General features: G+C 38.9%; 2 pseudogenes; both read right to left on the reverse strand.

The window, feature by feature from the left end:
* Positions 1-4,821: 4,821 nt before the first annotated feature.
* LOC144293194 (protein lin-28 homolog A pseudogene) lies at positions 4,822-5,433 on the reverse strand (annotated as a pseudogene).
* Positions 5,434-9,683: 4,250 nt separating this feature from the next.
* Positions 9,684-12,734, reverse strand: LOC144293143 (steroid transmembrane transporter SLC22A24 pseudogene; annotated as a pseudogene).
* Between the last annotated feature and the right edge of the window lie 10,287 nt (positions 12,735-23,021).

Consider the following 23,021-nt stretch of genomic DNA (forward strand, 5'->3'; position numbering starts at 1 on the left):
GTCTCTGTCTCTCTCTGTGTGTCTCTCATGAATAAAAAAAATAAAAATAAAGCACATAATGGTGGATTTTGAGGGTGTCTTATTTTTATAGGTCCCTTTCAAGGACATAAGAGGAGTCTTAGGAAATTGTATTCATAATTTGTATCATTTCTTTCTTATAGGAGGGCCTCCAAATTATGGTAAGTTTCTGCCCTACACACTTTGGACTTACGTTTCTATCATGTATATTGGAAACTTCCTGCATGAGCAAATTACTTGTCCTGTGTCTATCGAGGTGTTGAGGATTGAGGCTTCTCTTCTGCCATCTTATTGACATCTACTCAGCTATATTTATTCAAATATAGTTTCTATACTTTGCTCTCTCCTTCTGGGACTCCCATTATGTGTATATTGATACATTTGATGGGTCCCACCAGTATCTGAGGCTCTGTTCAATTTTCTTCATTCTTTTTTTTTTTTAATTCCTTGAACAGGATAATTTCAATTGATCTCTTTAAATTCACTGTTTATTTTGTGCCTGCTCATATCTGCTCTTGAGACCCTCTAGTGAATTTTTCACCATAGCTATACATTTCGACTCCAAATTCTTCTTATTTTTTTAAACATTTATTTGTTCATGAGAGACACACATGAGAGACAGAGAGAGAGAGAGAGAGAGGCAGAGGGAGAGGCAGGCTCCTCACAGGGAGCCCAATGTGGGACTCCATCCTAGATCCCAGGATCATGCCCTGAGCTCAACCACTGAGCCACCCAGGAAGATGCTCAACCACCCAGGTGCCCAGATGCAAAAATTCTTAACAAAATACAACAGTGTGTTCAACAGTGTATTAATTCAACGGTGTACTAAAAGGATTATTCATCACAATTAAGTGGTAATTATTCCAGGGATGCAAGGATGTTTTAATATTCACAAATCAATCAAATCCACTGCATTAACAAAATTAAGGAATCTTTGGGATAGTTTGATGTACAACCAAGATTTAGTAATAAAAAAATGTATGGTATTGGAACAAAAATAGATACATGAGCCAATGGAACAGAACAGAGAGCTCAATAGTAAAGCTTATATGGTCAACTGATCTATGACAAAAAAGGCAAGAATGTACAATTGTAAAGAGAAAGTCTCTTCAAGAAATAGTGTTGGAAAAACTGGACAGCTACATACAAAAGAATAATGGGCATTAAGGAGGGCACATGATGTGATGAGCACTAGGTGTTACACTATTATGTTGGCAAATTGAATTTAAAAGAAGAAAAAAAGAAAAATATTGATAAAATCAATTATATTAAAATGAAAAAGACCCCAGAAAAGACCCCAAAAGAATAAAACTGAACGACTTTCTTATACCATTCACAAAAATAAACTCAAAATGAATTAAAGACTTAAATGTAAGACCTGGCAGCATCAAATTGCTTAAAGAAACCATAGGTGGTTTTGTTTCTTAAATTCTACATATGAGTGAAATTGTATGATATTTGTCCTTCTCTATTTCGCTTCACATAATACACTGTAGTTCCATTCACAGTGTTGCAAATGGCAAGATTTCATTCTTTTTGATGGCTGAGTAATATTCCATTATATATATAATATTCATATATATATATCTCACATCTAAGAAATAAAATTGATGAATATAGGGTAAAAGAAGGAAAAATAAAATAAGCTAAAAATAGAGGCAAACCATAAGAGACTCTTAACTATAGAGAAGATATGGAGTTGTTGGAGCATGTAGTGGGTGAGAGGATGCAGTAACTGGGTGATGGGCTTTAAGGAGGGCACTTGATGTAATGAGCACTGAGTGTTCTATGAATCACTAAATTCCTCCACCCCTGAAACTAATAATACACTCTATGTTGACTTACTTAAACTTGAATAAAATAATAAAAAAAGAAAACAGTAATCTCTTGGACTTTGGTCTCAGCAATATTTTTCTGGATCTGTCCCTTCAGGCAAGGGAAACAAAGGCAAAAAATAAGCTATTGAGGCTACATCAAACTAAAAACCTTTTGTTGTTGGTGTTTTTTTTTTTAGGATTTTATTTACTTATTCATGGAAGACACACAGAAAGAGAGAGAGAGAGAGAGAAGTAGAGACACAGGCAGAGGGAGAAGCAGGCTCTCTGCAAGGAGCCCAACCTGGGACTCGATTCGATCCTGGGTCTCCAGGATCACATCCCGGGCTGAAGGTGGCGCTAAACCGCTGAGCCACCCAGGCTGCCCGTAAAAACCTTCCCTACAAAACGAACTAGGGGTGTTGGAAGGGGAGGAGGGCGGGGGGTGGGAGTGAATGGGTGACGGGCACTGGGGGTTATTCTGTATGTTAGTAAATTGAACACCAATAAAAAATTAAAAAAAAAACAAAAAAACAAAAAACCTTCCCTACAGTGAAGGAAACCATCAACAAAATGAAAAGACAACCTACTGAATGGGAGAAGATATTTGCAAATGATATATCCAATTAGGAATTAATATCCAAAATATATAAAGAACTCATAAAACTCAACACCAAAGGACTCCATAAACAATCCACTTAAAATGGGCATAGGACCTGAAAAGGCGTTTTTCCAGAGGGCATACAGATGGCTAAGAGACACATTAAAAGATGCTCAACATCATTAATTATCAGGGAAGTGGAAATTAAACCACAATGATATCTCCTCACACTAGTCAGAATAGCTAGTATCAGAAAGATGAGAAATAACAAGTGTTGGTGAAGGTACGGAGAAAAGGGAACCCTCATGCACTGTTGGTGAGAATGTAAACTGGAGCTGCCACTATGTAAAACACTACTGAGTTATTTTTTAACTTAAAAAGTTACTATATTATACACCTGAAACTAATATAAGGGTGTATGTTAACTAATTGGAGTTAAAGACTTAAAAAAACAGAAAAAATTAAAAATGGAATTACCATATGACCCAGTAATTCCACTTCTGGGCAAGACTAATATTTTATGGCTAATATTCCATAAAGGCTAATTTTAATTTTGTTGATGTTTCCTTCACTGTACAAAAGGTTTTTAGTTTGATGTAGCCTCAATAGCTTTTTTTTTTGAAGACCAACACATTATATTTACACAAACCAGGCCACCTGGCAATCACCCAATCAGCTATTTATGAAGACCTAGAAAACCCAGACAAATACAATCACTAGCGGGGGCAGCAAGCAGGGGAGACAAGAACCCAGGATCAGACACACATCACCCAATGTGTTCTACTGCATCTTCCCCATTTCAATACAGTGAGGTAGGTTTGTGGTGATCTCCCAGCATATTAAATAAAACCTTTTATCCTTTAGCTACCACGACACTAATCACTGCTGCAGCAGGGCAGGACACTTGCTCTGGGCACACTGCAAAGAAGCCATGGCTTATGGTCTCTCTGGACGCCAACAAGAAAAGCCCAGAATTTATAAAGGTTAAGAAAGTTAGCCTTTGCTTCATACACCCCATCCCTGGGCAGCTCAAGATGGGTTCCAGAGTTACTATTCTTAAACCTATCCTTACTAACTCATCTTTAAAAAACATGCGTGCGTGCGCGCACACACACACACACACACCCTGTTGTGCATGGCAGGCCAAGCCCAATCCAGAGAAGGACAGATCTGGTATGTAAAGTGAGTACCATGCCCTGGGATTAGAAGTCTAGAACAGGAATCCCTTATTACACATATAGACAATCCTCGACTAATCCTGGCTTCCCCTCTGCACCTTTCAGCTGGTGCGGCCTCTCCTAACGTTACTTCCTGTACTAGCTTTTCCTGTTCAGACCAATATCCAATATTCCAGTAGAAGGAGATCAAGTCATGGGGCAACTGAGTTAAAACCTCATCTCCCATGGAACACTGAAGATAGAGGGGTTTCAAGAGAACACTATGGCAGAAAAGCCAGCTCTAATTGGCAAAAATGAGGCAGTTCAATAGGCTATGCACTCCAAATAGTTGTTCTCCCTGGTGATAAAACAAAAAAGTATTCCTGCTGTGCAGACCTGGAGCTGCTGCTGACTTATCCCTGAGATTGCTCAGTGCTCAGGGAGAACACAGTGCAGGAACGAGGGCCTTAAGATTAAAATACAAAACCCAGAATATTTATATTATGAAAAAAAAGTTAAAATACACAAGATACGTTATTCGCACACAGCTAGTGCAGTCGGCATCCTGGAGAAAGTGGGGCCCAAGGTGCGGTTGTCCAATGGGGCAAATAAATAAAATCCTATCGGCCCTGAATGGGGTGGGATTAAGCTTAGGAGCAGGAGGTCTGTAGCTATTACCCTCAACAATCCCTGTGGCTACTGTCACAATCCATTGCTTGGGACAGTCCTCAGCACCCTATCCCAAGAGTGGGTTATGAGACAAGATGTGGAAAAACCCTGCCTTATCCCTTAGAGATTCCCTCTCCACAGGATATAGTGGTTCGTGGGTTGGGCCCATCAATCTGGTTTCATGCTTCATCTCTACACTCTGGCATGGGAAAAATTATTATTACATGTCCTTTTTTGAGAGGAAAACAACTTCCCTATCCAGGCCACTTTCAAAAGCTGGAGATCTGAGGGTGGAGACTCAGGTAAAGCACATGAGGAGGGATTTTCTCTAGAACCCTCACAAATATTTGGTTAGAGCACAGTTGTAGTTCATTCGCCTCATCCCTTGACCCCTACCCTGCCAAGAGGGAAGAGGGGGTGATGTTGTGGGACCCTGGCCTGAGATATATGGCAGAGCCAGCTGCTCCCTACCCGCCTTGTCCCCACTTTTCTCCACTCTGCTGATTGATGCCTCCTCCTCCAAACTTCCTGATCACAAAAGAATTGCCCCACCCACTGCAGCTCAATTCTGGGCGTCTGGGAGTAGGGCAGGGCTATGGATCTCTTTTTCTTCCTCCCTGAAAGTAGGCTGGCTCTCCTCTCCCTGTGAGCTGGGGGCCTGCTGGGCCTTCAGTGGACACGAGGCCACCATACGGCTGATGCTCTCGCAGAAGTGGCACTTCTGGGGCTGGGGTGGCAGCTTGCGTTCCTCGGCATGGTGGTCTAGACCTCCACAGTTGTAGCACCTGTCTCCCTTTGATCTGTGCGTCTGCATGTTGTTCCCTTTGGGCCACCTCTCACTCCCAATACAAAATACCCCACCAGGCCGGGTCACCCGGATAGAGTCTAAGCCTTTAGCAGACTTCTTAAAGGTGAACTCCACCCTCTCCCTCCTTCAGGCTCCGGGAGCCCTCCAGGTGCAGCTCTGGTGCACAAAGACATCCACGGGGTGGGGGGTGGGGTGGGGTCAAGCGCGGCCCCAGCGAACCCCATGCGCACGTTGAACCACCTGCAGATGCCGGCACCCGCCCGGTGCAGCAGCTGCGGCTCCTCTGCCACCCGGGCGGCGTCCTCCCGCCTCCTCCTGCGCCTTGGCGCAGCCACCTGCAAACTGCTGGTTTGACACAGAGCCCATGGGGGTCGACTGAGCCCGCAGCCCCGGGCCCCTGGTCGGGTGGCTGCTGGCTCCAGCTGAGTGGAGGCCTCAATAGCCATTTTTGCCTTTATTTCCCTTGCCTGAAGGGACAGATCCAGAAAAATATTGCTGGATCAATATTAGAGGCATATATTAGGCAATTATAGGCATATTATCAGGCAATTTTATATGCCTAATTAGGCACAAAAGTGGAATATTAGCCATAAAAGAGAATGAGATCTTGCCATTTATGACAACATGGATGGATCTAGATGGTATAATGCTAAGTTAAATATTAAGTTAAAGCTAAAGCTAAGTTAAATAAGTCAGACAGGAAAAGACAAATACTATATGGTTTTACTTATATGTGAAATCTAAAGATAAAACAATGAACAAATAAAAAAAAAATAGAAATCAGAAATACCGGAGAATAAACTGGTAGATGCCAGAGGAGAGGAAGGTAAAGGATTGGTGAAATAGGTGAAAGGGATTAAGAGGTGTAAATTTCCAGTTTAGAATAAATAAGCCATGAGGATGAAAAATACAGCATAGGGAATATAGTCAATAACGTTGTAATAATTTTGTGTGGTGACAGATGGTAGTTACATTTATTTATTTTATTTTTTATTAGTTTCAGAAATAGAATTTAGTGATTCATCAGTTGCCTATAACATTCAGTGCTTATTACATCAAGTGCTGTCCTTGATGCCATCACCTCAAATATCCCTTCCCCTCACTTGATAACTACTTTTATTCTGGTGAGCATCTCATAGTGTATAGAACTGTCAAGTCACTATATTGTACTCCTGAAACTAATATAATATTATATGTCAACTATACTTCAATAAAAAAAGACCTAAGAGAAAGAGATTTGTACCTAGGTCTGTGTTACCAAGATAAAGACTAAACTTATTTGAAAGGAATGTGGGGTTACAATAAATCCAAGTTGCAGATAGATTGCATAAGAGCCCCTCAGCTATGTCTGGGTTTAAAGGTTTTGAGGAATATGTTTCAGCTTAAAAAGAAGATAATCCCAAAAGCATTCCTTTCAGTGCAGGAACTGATAGAAAATTCACAGTGGAGAGACAAAGAATAAGGGAAAAAAGGGAAGATAAATAAAAAGAAGAAAATTCTATATTGTCAAGGAGTGGCCGGAAAGGGATGCATTCTGGAGTCAGCTTGGACAAAATCACATGAACTGATACAAGATTCCTGGTAATATTAACATATGGACAAACCTTAGTTTTGGATATTTGCTCTGAAACATTCGTTGATTTAGTAGTATATTTAAGTCATTGTAAGTCTTGTAAAATGTGTTACTTTTTGAGTATTTTTACTATATATATTATATTAGTGTGTTTGTTTGGGATAGGGGCAGCTAGGTGGCTCAGTGGTTGAGTGCCTGCCTTCTCCCAGGGTGTGATCCTGGAGTCCTGGGATTGAGTCCCACACTGGGGTCCCTGTAGGGAGCCTGCTTCTCCCTCTGCCTACGTCTCTGCCTCTCTCTGTGTGTCTCTCATAACTAAATAAATAAAATCTTAAAAAAAAAGAACTTGGGATAGAATAGAATTGTCTTTTTTATGTTTATTTTTTTATTTTTAAGAACTTTAAAAAATATTTATTTATTTATTTTAGGCGGGGAGGGGCAGAGGGAGAGAGAGTCCCAGGAAGACTCTTCGCTAAGTGTGGAGCATGACACAGGACTTGATCTCATGACCCCGATATCTGGACCCCAGCCAAAACCAAGAGTTGGATGCTTAACTGATTTTGCCACTCAGATGCCTCTAGAATTTGCTTTTTCAAAAGGGCTATGATTGGGGACATGATGGAAAGGCAATCATTGGAAAACTGAGAAATAAAACTACAGTAACTATAACAAGAGTCTATATGTCCTAAATAAACTCTCATGGATCAGAGGGAAGGATAATTAGGTGTGTGTATTTTTAGAGAGACACTGTGATAGAGGATACATAACATTATACATTTACCCCTAAGACTGTACAACACAAAGACTGTGCCTATTAAACCGTCAACTTATTCAATAAGGTATCAGTGTTGGTCTGTGAATTGTAACAGATGTACCATACTAATGTAAGACATTAATAATAATATGGGCAAGTATGAATGAGAGGGGAATGAGAACTCTGTATTTTCTACTTAATATTTCTGTGAACCTAAAATTGTTCTAAAAATTAAAGTCTATTAGTAAAAAAAGTTCTCATGGTAAAGGGACATGCATCAAGAGATATTATCTAATAGATATCCCTATTAGAGATAGGGATGGTGTTAGGACTGTCACTATTGTCTCCTACTCAATTATCCTTCCAATCCAGTTATCACATCTCCATTATATTATATCCCTTATTAAACATTTCATTGAAGTTTATTTAGCAGGAGTCTGAATACTGAGGAAAGTGGTATAGACTGGCTTAGAGGCTAGACTCTGATCCAAAGATCTACATAGATAATATTTATTTATTTATTTTTTCTTTTTTTTTCATAGATAATATTTAATTGTGATCAACTAAGAGGTCATAATTTTCAGCTAAGACTACCAGATGGCATTGGGCTGAAGGACCAATAAAGTACCCTAGTGCCCTCATGTGTGACAGCAATGTTTATCTACCTCTTTCAGAGGCAGGAAGACTCAGGAAGTCTCAAACTTCTCATTCTCTCAAGCCATGTCATTTTAGGTTCTTAATATTATTTGCTTTTATGGTTACAAATATTACCTATTAAAGCCATTTCACAAAGATCAGCAGTGAGGTGACAGGTACAATATCTTACCATACCATCTGTGCCACATTGCTACAGAACCCACGGATTGTGCAATGATGATTACTTATTGTACATGTGTGCCTGCTTTGCAGGTAGGCAGTGATGACCAGTCTGGAAGTATCCACAACCATTGATCTTATTGGTCTAGGTAGTTCATAACATTGTAGGTACTTTCTGCCTCAAAATCCCATCCTCTCCCTCCATTGAACTAACTCCTAGTCATAAACCTTGTATCCTGGCGTTAGCTTTGAAAATCCTTCCCTGAAGAAGAAATTTGCAAATGACATATCAGAGAAAGGGCTAGTATCTAAGATCTATAAAGAACTTCTTCAACTTAACAGCAAAGAAATAAACAATCCAATCATGAAATGGGCAAAAGACATAAACAGAAATTTCACCAGAGAAGACATACACCTGGCCAACAAGCACATGAGAAAATGCTCCACATCACTTGCCATCAGGGAAATACAAATCAAAACCACAATTAGATACCACCTCACCCCAGTGAGAATGGGGAAAATTAACAAGGCAGGAAACAACAAACGTTGGAGAGGATGTGGAGAAAAGGGAACCCTCTTGCACTATTGGTGGGAACGTGACCTGGTGCCGCCACTCTGGAAAACTGTGTGGAGGTTCCTCAAAGAGTTAAAAATAGACCTGCCCTACAACCCAGCAATTGCACCACTGGGGATTTACCCCAAAGATAGAGATGCAGTGAAATGCCAAGACACCTGCACCCCAATGTTTATAGCAAAGATGTCCACAATAGCCAAACTGTGGAAGGAGCCTTGGTGTCCATCGACAGATGAATGGATCAAGAAGATGTGGTCTATGTATACAATGGAATATTCCTCAGCCATTAGAAACGACGAATACCCACCATTTGCTTTGATGTGGATGGAACTGGAAGGTATTATGCTGAGTGAAATAAGTCAGTTGGAGAAGGAAAAACATTATGTGGTTTCATTCATTCAGGGAATATAAAAAATAGTGAAAGGGATTAAAGGGAAAATGAGTGGGAAATATCAGTGAGGGTGACAGAACATGAGAGACTCCTAATTCTGGGAAACGAACAAGGGGTAGTGGAAAGGGAGGTGGGCAGGGGGATGGGGTGACTGGGTGATGAGGGGGGGAACTTGACGGGATGAGCACTATATGTTGGTAAATACTATATGTTGGCAAATCAAACTCCAATAAAAAAATATTCAAAAAAAGGAAAGAAAATCCCTCCTTGAAACTTCTTTGAATCCGATTTAGATGTCTTTTTCTGTTTCTTTTAGTACAATATAATGAACACATTTGTCACACCATACTATAATTTATCAAGCACCCTTATTATGTTGTGGCTCCCTAGAGTCAGAGACAGAGGTTAGCACATAGCACAATGCAGAACCTATAGTTAGAGCTCAGTAAACATCTCTAAAATAAAAGAGTGAATACAACAGCTGATAAGAAAAAAAGTTAGGTAACACTCACCTGTCTGAAAAATGGTCATATATCAGACTTCCCAGCAGCACCCTCTCCATAAATAGGAATTGAGTCACTGATTTTAGTAACTGAGATTCACATGCCAGGTCCCACTGGAAGAGAAGGAAAGCAGCACAGCAGTTATAGAAGAGCTTAAACTTTTTAGTTGACCTCAACTCCAAACTCCTACATGTAATGAATGTGATCCTTTCCCATATGGTCCTGCCTTCCTCTCCAACCATTCTTCCCTGGTGTCTCACAGCTAAAATACTGAGCTTACTTTAATACTTCAAGGAGGCTGGTTCATTCTCTTGTGCCTCGTATCCTCAGAATGATCTGCATCCATATGTCTGTATATCTTTATTCATTTTCCTCTTACACCACCAATTCCCTTTGTTGCATTAACTTACATGCATTCTTCCAGTACTGCCTCAAACTATTTTTTCAGGAAACCTACCCTCCTTCTATAGGTAATACAGAGGCTCTGCCTTTGACTTCACTTAGCAGTCCGTATTCAACTACTACAGTAACTCTTAACTTTGGCCACACATCAAATCACTTGAAAAGCTTCAAAAATACTGATGCCTGGACCCTTCACCCAGAAATTCTGATTTGCTTTACTCTGGAAACCAGTTTTCAGTGAGTATTGAGAACCACTGACCTGGTGTAGCGTTGCTTTTTAAATTATAGGTCTCTTTCACTATCTTGAATGATGTAATAGCAGGTTATAGTTGGGTTATTGTTGTTGTTGTTGTTTTGTTTTGTTTTTTGCTTGTTAACCTTGATACCCATACTCTTGGATGTCATAGTGTAGATAAGCAATTACTGTCTGCTGAAGGAATGAAGAAAAGGTGCACTGCAGGGTCTATGTGGGAACTAAACACATAAGGCAAGTCTACCTTTTGTGTTGACTCTGAACACTTCTATCATATAAGTGGAAAATGTAAACAGGACCTCTTACCCCAATCATGATGGTGAAGGAGAAGGAGCTTTGGTTGTATACCCAACTGTCCACACAGGGCTCTGTGTCTGGTTCACTTATGTTGGGGAAGGTCCCATTCAGGAGAAGGAGCTGCCACTGGGGACGGATGAAGCGACTACATTTCTCTGGCCTCAAGTTTGAGTCCAGTGGGATGGAGATTCTCAAGAGGGCATCTTGGCTATGGATCCTAGTGCTGTTAGCAGTGACAGTGTCATTGTCAAGGATGTGGACCCAGCAGCAGTGACCAGAGATAGCTGCAGTGAAGTTCTCTAATAGAACATGAGGGTACACTATGAGGTTGGAGATACAAAGGAAAACCATCAGAAGGATCTGGAATCTTCCCAGGCCTCCAACTTGATCCAGGATGTCCTGAAAGGCCACTGAGGCTGAAGAGTTGATCACCAAGAGAAGGCACAATGACTTTACTGAAATAAGTCCAAAGGAAGAAAATATTTCCTTTCATTACATCACACTAAGTGCATCCTGATCCTGACCCCACTTTCTCCTTAGTGGGTCCTGACTGACCAAAACAGAAAAGCAGCAGGAGGACTTGTCCTCAAATCTTTTGAGGCAGCTAGATTCAATAAAGTCACAAATATAATTATTGGGCAAAACACTTTGACTACTAAATTTGCTTAAAATACTGCTCAGTGAATGCCCATGACCTCATAGGCTCCTGAGAAGTCAGTAGACTTTAGGTGGAAATACACCTGTTCAATAAGCTGCTACTATTTTCAGAAAAGGAAGGAATGTATGGAGATTCAAAGGTGAACTGCTTTGTGATGTTTCTGTGCAAAGAGAGTACAGAGAAAGCATTTTTCTTCATTAAGACTGAATTTTAGGGATGCCTGGGTGGCTCAGTGGTTGAGCGTCTGCCTTTGGCTTAGGGAGTGGTCCTGGAGTCCCGGGATCGAGTCCCACATTGGGCTTCCTGCATGGAGCCTGCTTCTTCTCCTGCCTGTGTTTCTGGCTCTCTCTGTGTGTCTCTCATGAATAGATAAATAAATTCTTAAAAAAAAAAAAAGACTGAATTTTGGTTAAAGGTTAATTTAGAACCAACCTTAGTTAAAGTAAAGCAAACTGGAATGTTGTGAATAAATGCTAACTTTTGGTAACTGAAGTTCTGCTTTAGCTAAGATCATACCATAACAGTGATTTTAAGCTTTTCAAAATAAGAAAATTTCAAAATAGAGGAAGGAAATAATATTTTTCTGTAACAGTTTATTTTACTAGATTTATTGAGTCATCCAAATACCATTTGGGGGACGCTTGGGTGACTCAGTGGTTGAGCATCTGCCTTCAGCTCAGGTGGTGATCTGGGGTCCTGGGATTGAGTTCCGCATCAGGCTCCCCACCTGGAGCCTGTTTCTCTGTGTGCCTATGTCTCTGCCTCTCTATGTGTCTCTCATGAATAAATAAATAAAATATTTTTTTTGGAAAAAAAACACAACATATACCATTTGGGACCAACTTTCCTTAAATAAATAAAACAATGTCATGTGTTTATATGTATATTATATATTTATTTATGCTTATAAATGAAACATGAGGTCAATGTTTCAAGTTCTCATAGTCCAGTTAATAAGAGACAGGTACATAAGTACACTGCAATGTCATAAGATAATTATAAGGAACACACACAATGTGCTGTGGAAGAGTTAAAAAAAACAATGTTTAATGATTCCCAGGGAGGTTCCATGGGCCAAGGAAATGATCTTTATGGAAGTGAACTTTTAACTACTCTTGAAGGAAGATTCTTGAGACAATAAAGCAGTGGGTGAATGTTTGGAAAAAAGTTTCTAACCAAGGGAATAATAAGCTCACAATTATAGCAAGAAGTAAGTAATATTTGTGCCCTTACAAGATATTTAAAAGTTAGAAGCTAAAGAAATACAGGGAAATAATGGGAGAAGGTAGGTTTGTTTGTTTGTTTGTTTGTTTATTTATTTATTTAAGTAGGTTCCATGCTGGGTGTGGAGCTTGAACTCATGACTCTGAGGTCAAGTTTGAAATTCAATATATTTGGATAAATTCACATACTAGTGTGAAGCCACAATCCTACCAACAGTTCCATCATCTCAGAATTGTTTTGTTTTCATTCTTCAGTCGAGGTATCCCCTAGCCTTCACTTCTCCACTATAAATTTTGTTAAGAATTAATTTTGTTTGTTTGTTGCTGGAAATAGTATATGTGAGATTCATGTATATTTTTGTTTGTATCAGTATTTTATTTCTTTTTTTGCTGAATAGTATTATATAGTGTGGATGGGAAAATACTTGCAAATCATGTATCTGATAATGGGCTAATAATCAAAATATATAAGGAACTTAGACAACTCAATAGCAACCCCCCGCAAATAACCCAATTTAAAAATGAGCAAAAACCTGAATAAACATTTCTTCAAAGAAGACATAGAAGTAGATAGCAGGTGTATGAAAAGTTGCACAACATCACTAATCACCAGGGAAATGCAAATCAAAACCACAATGAGATATCATTTCAACACTTGCTAGAATGGTTAAAATAAAACACAAGAAGTAACAAGTATTGATGAGGATGTGGAGAAAAAGGAATGCTCATGCACTGTTAGTGGGAATGCAAACTGGTGCAGCTGCCCTAGAAAACAGTGTAGAGATTCCTCAAAAAATTAAAATTGGACTACCATATGATCCAGTAACTCTACTACCGTTTAAATTACTCAGCAATCAGGAAGGATGAATATTTACCATTTACATCGATATAGATGGAACTGGAGGGTAATAGTCTGAGTGAAATAAGTCAATCAAGAGAAAGACAATTAAAGACCACTATCATATGATTTCACTCATATGTGGAATATAAGAAAGAGCACAGAGGATCCTAGGGGAAGAGAGGGAAAACTGAATGGGAAGTCATGAGAGAGGGAGACAAACCATGAGAGACTCTTAACTCTAAAAAACAAACTGAGGGTTGCTGAAGAGGAGGTGGCGGGGGTGGGGGGGGTGGGGGATGGGTAATTGAGTGATGGGGATTAAGGAAAAAAGAAACAAACAAGTACTCTTGAATATACAGAACCATGTGTTATTTGCCAGAGGGGAAGTGGGATAGAGATATCACTACATATCTATCAGAAGAACTAAAATAAAACATAATGAGAACATCAAATGGTATTAAGGATGCAGAAAAACTGGAACATTCATATACTGCTTGTAGGAGTGTAAAATTGGACAGACATGCTGGAGAGCAGTTTGGTAGTTTTTTATAAAACTAAACATGTGGTTACTATTCCCCAACAATTTCACTTTAAGAAATAATATACACCCTCCAGTTCCATCCATGTCGAAGCAAATGGTGGGTATTTGCTTTTTCTAATGGCTGAGTAATATTCATATATATATATATATATATATATATATATATATATATATATATCACATCTTCTTTATCTGTCAGGTATGTCAATCAGAGAAGGACAATCATCATATGGTTTCACTCATACGGGGAATATAAGAAATAGTGAAAGAGATTATAAGGGAAAGGAGGGGAAATGAGTAGGAAAAACTAGAGAGGGCAACAAAACATGAGAGACTCCTAACTCTGGGAAATGAACAAAGGGTAGTGGAAGGGGAGGCAGGTGGGGGGAATGGGGTAACTGGGTGACAGGCACTGAGGAGGGCACTTGATGGGAGCACTGGGTGTTATACTATATGTTGGCAAATTGAACTTCAATAAAAAAAAGAAATAATATACACTTAGTATGTGACTTAGCAATAGCACTTTGGGGAATTTGCTCCAGAGAAATGAAAAATTATTTCCACCCTGAAACCTACACATGCCTGTTAATAGCAGCTTTATTTATCAGTCAAAAATTAGAAACAGGAGTTAGCATCAGATAATAGGCAGACAGATATGCCTTAGTATGAAGTGTGAGATCTGTAGGAACTTGTGAACTGGCAACAGTTCCTCTTAGATCTGGTTGAGGAAAACCAGGAGAGTGCTGATTTGGGCAGATATCCATAGATGAGAGAGCCTTTGTAGAAGTCCAGTCTTCCCAAAGGGAAATTCTAATGCAAACAAAACAAAACAAAACAAAATATATGAGTTTGGATGCAGTGGAGAATGTAAGAGGAACTGTGCAGAACTCTGCTAATGAAGCTGCTTCTCTCACACAGCATCCAGAATATTGAGGCATGAATTTCATGAAGAGGGTGAGGGAGATCAGGAAGAGGTAGATAAGAATATCAAAGGGCATTAAAAGGATACAGTTCCTACTAGCTGCTTTCAGCTCCAGGGGAATCCTGCCCCATAAGCCACTGGGAGAACATCACCCAAGGATCTCCCTCTTGGCCTTGGCTACCTCCCAGTGCCCCAAGTACTAAACCCATATCTCCTCAATTATGATGCCAACTGCTTGTGTGGCAGAAGAGTAAGCTCTGGTAAATGGGAGTACCCTCAGAAAATAGGCCAGGGCAACAAGCAAGAGAGAATCCATAAAATTCAGCTGTAGTGTCACTTTCAGGAAAACAAAATAGAGGTTTCCAGCAGCCAACCTGGTATGTTTGAAAAACCAGAGAAGACATAATGAGCTTAAGAATTCTGCCACAGAAAGAAGCAAGAAATGTGTGACAGATGTATCCATATAAGGTGGGAGATATAAGCAGGACCAATGGAAATATCTCCCACCAAGAGATAATAAATAAAGATTTGAGGTGTCTACTAATTGAAATTTGAAAATAGCAGTGCAAAACTTCAATGAACTTGAAGAGTCAAGAAACATGTTATCACCAGAAGATCAGAATGATTCTCCAGTACTAGAATTCAAAGGCAAAATTTTGCAAGTTTCCTTATGAAGAACTCAAAGTAGCTGTTTTGAGGAAATTCAATGAGCTGAAAGCAAACACAGAAAGACAATTCAACAAAATCAGTAAAACAATACATGAACAAAATGAGAAATGTAACAAAGAGACAGGAATGATTTAAAAAGAATACAGAAATTCTGAAGCTGAAATATTCAATGGATAAAATGAAAACTGCAATAGAGAGCAACTGCAGCAGAATAGATCAAACAGAAGACAGAATTAGTGAGACAAAAGATAGGAACCTTGAAAACCCAGGCAGAGGAGAACAATAGAAGAATGAAAAAGTCTTTCATACAGGAAGACTATATGATCTATAGGGCACCATCAAATGTACAAATACTAGAATAATTGGAGTTCCAGAAAGAGTAGAGGGAGAAAAAGAGGCAGAAGCCTATTTAAATAATTGGTAGCTGAGAACTTTCTAAATCTTAGGAGAGACTTGGACATCCAGGTTCACGAAGCTAATAGATCACTCAAACATTTCAATTCAAACTACCTTCTCAAGATGTGTTATAATGAAGTTGTCAGCAATCAAAGATAAAAGTGAATTCTAAAAGTATTAAGAGAGAAAAAAGAAGATTTTAACTTACAAAGAAACCTTCTTTAGGCTATCAACAGATTTTTCAGCATAAACCTTACAGGACAGGATAAAGTAGAATGATATAGTCAAAGTGTTGAAAGGAAAGAAAGCCAAATAAGGATATTCTATCTGGCAAAGTTGACCTTCAGATGTGAAAAAGAAATAGAGACTTATACAGAGAAACAAAGGCTGAGGCAATCTATTATCACTAGACCTACCTTCAAAGGAATACTGAAAGGAATTTTTCAAGCAGAAATGAGAAGATGCTTTTAGCAACATGGAAACATACAAAGCTGTTATCCATTTAAAATGGACTGCTTTATCCATAAGATATTTTATGTAAGCCTCATGGTAGCCACAAATCAAAAACTATAGTATAATCACAAAAGATAAAGAGAGGGGAATCAGAGATTACTACCATGGAAAATGATAGGAAAGAAGGAAGAAAGAGAGGCTAAAAAAAACCAACTGTGGAAATACAAAATAGCCAGAAAATAATTAATAAAATTGAATTAATAAGTCCTAATACCAGCAATTACACTAAATATAAGTGGAATAGATTCATCAATTAAAAGGCATGGATAAAAACCAAGACCTAACTATATTTTACCTACCAGACACTTACTTCAGTTCAAAATGAAGAAATGGAAAAAAGATATTCCATGCAAATGGAAACCAAAAGAAAGAAATATAGCTATACTTATTTCAGGCAAAACAGACTTTGAACCAAAAAGGGTAACAAGAGACAAATATATATGATGATATAGGGGTCAAGCTCATCAAGAAAATATAATAATTGTAAATATATATGCACCCAACATCAGAGCAACTAAATAATAAAACTGAATGCAATCCCAATTAAATTCCAATGGCATTTTCCACAGAAATAGAAAATACAATCTTATAATTCATATGGAACCAAAAGGACCCTAAATAGCCAAAGAAATGCTGAGGAAGAACAAAGCTGGTGGCATCACACTTCCTAATATCAAACTATACTACAAAGAGAGGGTAATTAAATTAGTATGGTACTGGCACAAAAACGGACACATAGTGACCGTGGAATAGAATAAAGTCCCCAGAAACAAGCTCTCTTACACACACGGTCAACTAATACTTGACAAGGAAACCGAGAATACTCAATGGTGGAAGATAGTCTCTTCAACAAATGGTGCTAAATAACCAAGTGCAGAAAAATGAATGGACCCATATGCCACTCACAAAAATTAACTTAAAATGGGGCAGAGACTTAAATATAAGACCTGATAATTTAATACTTTTAGAAGAGATCATAGAGAGGAATCTCCTTGACAAAGATCTTTGGCAATGATTATTCGGATATGACAACAAAAGTACAAAAAGGACTACTCTAACAATTTTCTTCACAGCAAAAGAAACATTAAACAAGATGAAAAGGCAACATATGGAATAGGAGAAAATATATTGGATAAAACATTAATATCCAAAATATGTAACGAACTCATATAGCTCAATAACAAAAAAAATTGAAAATAGGCACAAGTACTAAGCGGACATTTTTATTTTTTATTTTTATTTATTTATTTATTTTTTGTTTTTTTGTTTTTTTTTTTTGTTTTTTCTTTTTTTTTGTTTTTTTTTTTCTTTTTCATTTTTATTTTTTAAAAAGATTTTATTTATTTATTCATGAGAGAGAGAGAGAGAGAAAGGCAGAGACACAAGCAGAGGGACAAGCAGGCGCCATGCAGGGAGCCCGACGTGGGACTCAATCCCTGGTCTTCAGGATCACGCCCTGGGCGGAAGGTGGCGCTAAACCGCTGAGCCACCAGGGCTGCCCAAAGCAGATATTTTAAAAAGTAAGTCAGTCGGAGAAGGACAAACATTATATGTTCTCATTCATTTGGGGAATATAAATAATAGTGAAAGGGAAAATAAGGGAAGGGAGAAGAAATGGGTGGGAAATATCAGAAAGGGAGACAGAACGTAAAGACTGCTAACTCTGGGAAACGAACTAGGGGTGGTAGAAGGGGAGGAGGGCGGGGGGTGGGAGTGAATGGGTGACGGGCACTGGGTGTTATTCTGTATGTTAGTAAATTGAACACCAATAAAAAAAAAATAAAATAAAAAAATAAAAAAAAAATAAAAAGATACTCAAATGCCCAACAAGTACTGAAAAGATGTTCTACATCACTAATCATCAGAGAAATGCAAATTGAAACTACTATGGGATATCATCTCACACTTGCTAGAATGGCAATGATCAAGACGACAAGCTATAAACGCTGGTGAGGTGGGAGAGAAAAGGGAACCCTTGTACACTGTTGGTAGCAATGTAAATTGGTGCAGCTACAATGGAAAACAATATGGAAGTTCCTCAGAAAGTTAAAAATAAAACTACCATATCCAGCAATCCCACTTCTGGGCGTATATCCAGAAGAAATGAGATCAGGATATTGAAAAGATGTCTGCACTCCTATGTTTATTGCAGCATGATTCAAACAGCCAAGATATAGAAAAACCTAATTATTCATCAATGGATGAATGAATAAACAGATGTGGTATATATATCAATGGAATATGAGAAAGAAGAAAATTCTACCATTTGACAATATGGATGAATTTTGAGGACATTATGCTAAGTGATATTTCAGAGAATGGGTAGCTGTTGTGTATAACTTGTACGTTAAATCTAAAACAGCCAAACTCTTAGAAACCGAGACTGAAATGGTGATTATCAGGGGTTGGGTGATGGAGGAATTGGAGAGATGTTGTTTAAGGGTACAAACTTGCAAGTAGTAGATAAGTTCTGGAGCTCTAATGTACATTCAAGTGATTATAGCAAATACTGTATTATAAATTTTTTAAATTTAAATTCAATGAGCCAATATTTAAATTCAGTTAGCCAAACATCATTAGTTTCAAAAATAGAGTGCAGTAATTTATCAGTTGCATGTAACACCCAGTGCTCCTCACATCATGTGGTCTCTTTAATGGCCATCACTCAGTTATCCCATCCCCCCAGCCACCTCCCCTCCAGCAACCCTCTGTGTTCTAGAGGTTTGTCTCCCTCTCTCATGACTTCTCATTCAGTTTTCCCTCCCTTGCCCTATGATCCTCTATGCTGTTTCTTATATTCCACATATGAGTGAAACCATATGATAATTTTCTTTCTCTGATTGACTTATTTTGCTCAGTATAATATCCTCCAGTTCCATCCATGTCAATGTAAATAGTAAATATTCATCCTTTCTGATGGCTGAGTGATATTCCATATATATATAAAATATCTTCTTTATCCATTCATCTGTTGGTAGACAGAAGAAGCTGGATTTTAAATGTTCCCAACATGAATAAGTAATCATAATTTTATGACATGAATGAGATGGTAATCATTTTGCAATATATAAATGTATCAAATCAACATGATCTACATCTTAAACTTATACAGTATTATATGTCAATTACATATCAATAAAAGACAAATAAATAAATAAAAACTAGAAACAATCCAGATGACCTTCACCAGGTAAATGGTTAAACCAAATTTTGTATATACATTCTATGTATTTAGCATTAAAAAGAAGCCAGTGCTGATATACATAGCATTTCTTGTAAGGCAGGTTTAGTGATGTTGACATCTCTCAGCTTTTGTTATTTTTGGAAAGTCTTTATCTCTTTAATTTCTGAAGGACGGTTTTTCTGAGTACAGTGTTCTTGGTAAATATTTTTCTTATTTTTTATTTATTTAAAAGATTTTATTTATTTGAGAGACAGAGAAAGATATGGAGAAAGAGCACAAGCAAGGAGAGGAGCAGAGGGAGAGGGAGAAGCAGACTCGGCTGAGCAGGAAGCCAGGTGCAGGGCTCCATCCCATAACCTTGAGATCATGACCTGACCTGAAGGCAGATGCTTAACCTACTGAGCCACTCAGGTGTCCTGGGTAATACTTTTCTTTCATTATTTTGAGTATATCATCTTACTCTCTGGCCTGCAGGGTTTCAGTTTAGGTTTCTGGTCATAGTGCTATGACAGCTCCATTGTATGTGATTAGTCACTTTTCTCTTGCTTTCAAAATTCTCTGTGTTTGACTCTCAACAATTTCTTCTTGGTTTTTAATTTTTAATTTTATTTACTTATTATTTATTTAAATTCAGTTTGCCAACATATAGTATAACACCCCGTGCTCATCCTATCAAGTGCCCTCCTTAGTGCCTGTCACCCAGTCACCCATCCGCCCCCCGTTTCTGCAACCCTTTGTTTGTTTACTTTCAACAATTTCATTATAATGTGTCTCAATGAAGCTTTTTTTTAAGGTTTAACCTATCTGGGGTCTTCTGGATCTCATGAATCTGACATTCATTTCTCTCCTCAGGTTTGGGACATTTTCATAATTATTTCTTTAAATTAACTTTTTCCCTTTTCTCTTCCCCTTCTTGGTTTCCCATAACATATATATTACTTCCTTGATTGTTTACTGTAAGTCTCATAGGCTTTCTTTACCCTTTTCCATTCTTTTTTCTTTTTTGACTGGACTCACTTTCTAGTTCATTGATTCTTCTGCATGGTTGAGCCTTCTACTGAAATTTTCTATTTAATTCTTTAGTTTACTCATTATATTTTTTGGCTCTAGGATTTCTGTTTGGTTTCTTTGGTGGTTCCTATTTCTTCGTTGAATTTCTTCTCTTCCAGATTTATAGGTTTACTTTGGCAAGTTTACTCTGCCAATCAGCTCAGCTTGTGGTACTGGATGGGTCAGTTGATAGCACACGTGGGCAGGTGGGGCCTGTTATTGGGATCTCTAGTTGACAAGACCACTGACTGTTCTCTGAGGTTGGGACAGGGCTTCTTCTGGTTGGGTTCCACAGTTGGGTTGGCCTGCTTGTTGGACTCCACCTATAAGTGGAGATGCTGTATGGCCTCCCTATTTGGTGAGGTAGCTGGATTTACTGTGATCAGGTGAGGTCACTAGCTGGGTTCTGCAATCATCTCTGGTTGACTGAGGTCACAGACTGTTCTTTGGCAGGATGGTGCCACTCATTAGACTTTATGTTTGAGCAGGGCTCCAAGATGAGTTGCACAATTGCTCCTGATTGTTGGGATCTTAGGCAGTCCTCTGCAACTGGATGGTGTTGTTGGGTGGACTCTATTCAAGTGGACCACAGGCAGAGCTTCACAGTTGGATGAGGCCTCAGGCTGTGCTCTATGATTAAGCACTGCTGTAGGCTGTGCCCAAAGTTGATTGGGTTTGGAGGCTAGAATTCATGATCAAATAGGTTTGATTAAGCACTGCTGTAGGCTGTGCCCAAAGTTGATTGGGTTTGGAGGCTAGAATTCATGATCAAACATTGACTTTGTTTGGTCTACTGCTAGGCAAGGTTGCTGGCTGAGTCTCTGGTTGGGGAAGGGTCGCTAGGTGTATCCCATAGTTGGATGGGATTAGAGGCTGTGTGCCATGGTTGGGCAGGTTTGAAGTCTGGGCCTCCTTGTTGAGTGAGGCTAAGGGCTATGTTCCACAATTGGGTGGGGTCACTAGATAAGGCCTACATGAGGCAAAGCCATAGGCTGGCTCTGCTGTTGTATGGAGTGTTTGTCTGTGCCCTGTGGTACCATAGTTAGGGCTTTGAAGTTGCCTAGAGTCCCTGGTTACCTCAGGCCAGAGGCTATTCTTAGCAGTTGAGAAAAACTTGGTCTTTTATCCCTGTTCAAATGGATGGGGTCCATGGCTATCTGGGTTCCCTTGCAAGGCTTCCTGGTTGATGGGAATGGAGGCTACACCCAGCAGTTGGGCAGAACTGTGAATTTGCTTCCCTGCCTGGGAAGGGCCACATAATCAGCTCCATAGCTGGTATAGTTTGTTAGCTGGAACCCAAATCAGGCAGAACTGCCAACTGATCTCCCTGTCAAGATGGAACCACCAGCTCAACTCTGCAGATGGGTAGAGCCCCTGAGTGGGTTCTCTTCTTGGTGCTGCTGCAAGTATGCAAGTAGGAATGTGTTCTGTCAAGATATATGCACCATTAAGTATTTACTCAAAGGATACAAAGATACAGATTCAAAGGGGCACATGCACCCCAATGTTTATAGCAGCATTATCAATAATGCCAAGCTATGGAAAGAGCCCAAATGTCCATTGACTGATGAATGGATAAAGAAGATGTGGTATGGGGTGCCTGGATGGTTTAGTTGGTCAAATGGTTGCCTTTGGATCAAGTCATGATCCTAGGGTCCTGGGATTGAGTCCTGCATTGGGCTTCCAGTTCAGTGGGAAGTCTGCTTCTTCCTCTTCCTCTGCTCTCGCTCCCACCTCTCTCTAGTAAATAAATTTAAAAAAATCTTAAAAGAAAAAGAAAAAGTAATATTATATATATATAATATTACTCAGCAATAAAGTAGAATGAAATCTTGCTATTTGCAATGATGTGGATGGAGCTAGAATGTATTATGCTAAGCAAAATAAGCCAACCAGAGTAAGACAAATATCATACGATCTCACTCACATGTGGAATTTAAGAAACAAAAAAGATGAATGTATGGAAAGGAGAGAGAGAGAGAGAGAGAGAGAAGCAAACCATTAGAGATTCTTAACTATAGAGAGAAAACTGAGGGTTAATGGAGGGAGGTGGGCAGGGGTTAAATGGGTGTTGGGTGTTAAGGAGGGCATTTGATGTAATGAACATCGGATATTATTAAATTGTACTCCTGAAACCAATACTACATATGTTAACTAACTAGAATTTTTTAAATTTTTATTTATTTATTTATTTATTTTTAAATTTTTTTTTAATTTTTATTTATTTATGATAGTCACAGAGAGAGAGAGAGGCAGAGACACAGGCAGAGGGAGAAGCAGGCTCCATGCACCGGGAGCCCGATGTGGGACTCGATCCCGGGTCTCCAGGATCACGCCCTGGGCCAAAGGCAGGCGCTAAACCACTGCGCCACCCAGGGATCCCCCAAAATTTTA

Source organism: Canis aureus, chromosome 21, assembly GCF_053574225.1.
Source record: "Canis aureus isolate CA01 chromosome 21, VMU_Caureus_v.1.0, whole genome shotgun sequence".
NCBI lineage: Eukaryota > Metazoa > Chordata > Mammalia > Carnivora > Canidae > Canis > Canis aureus.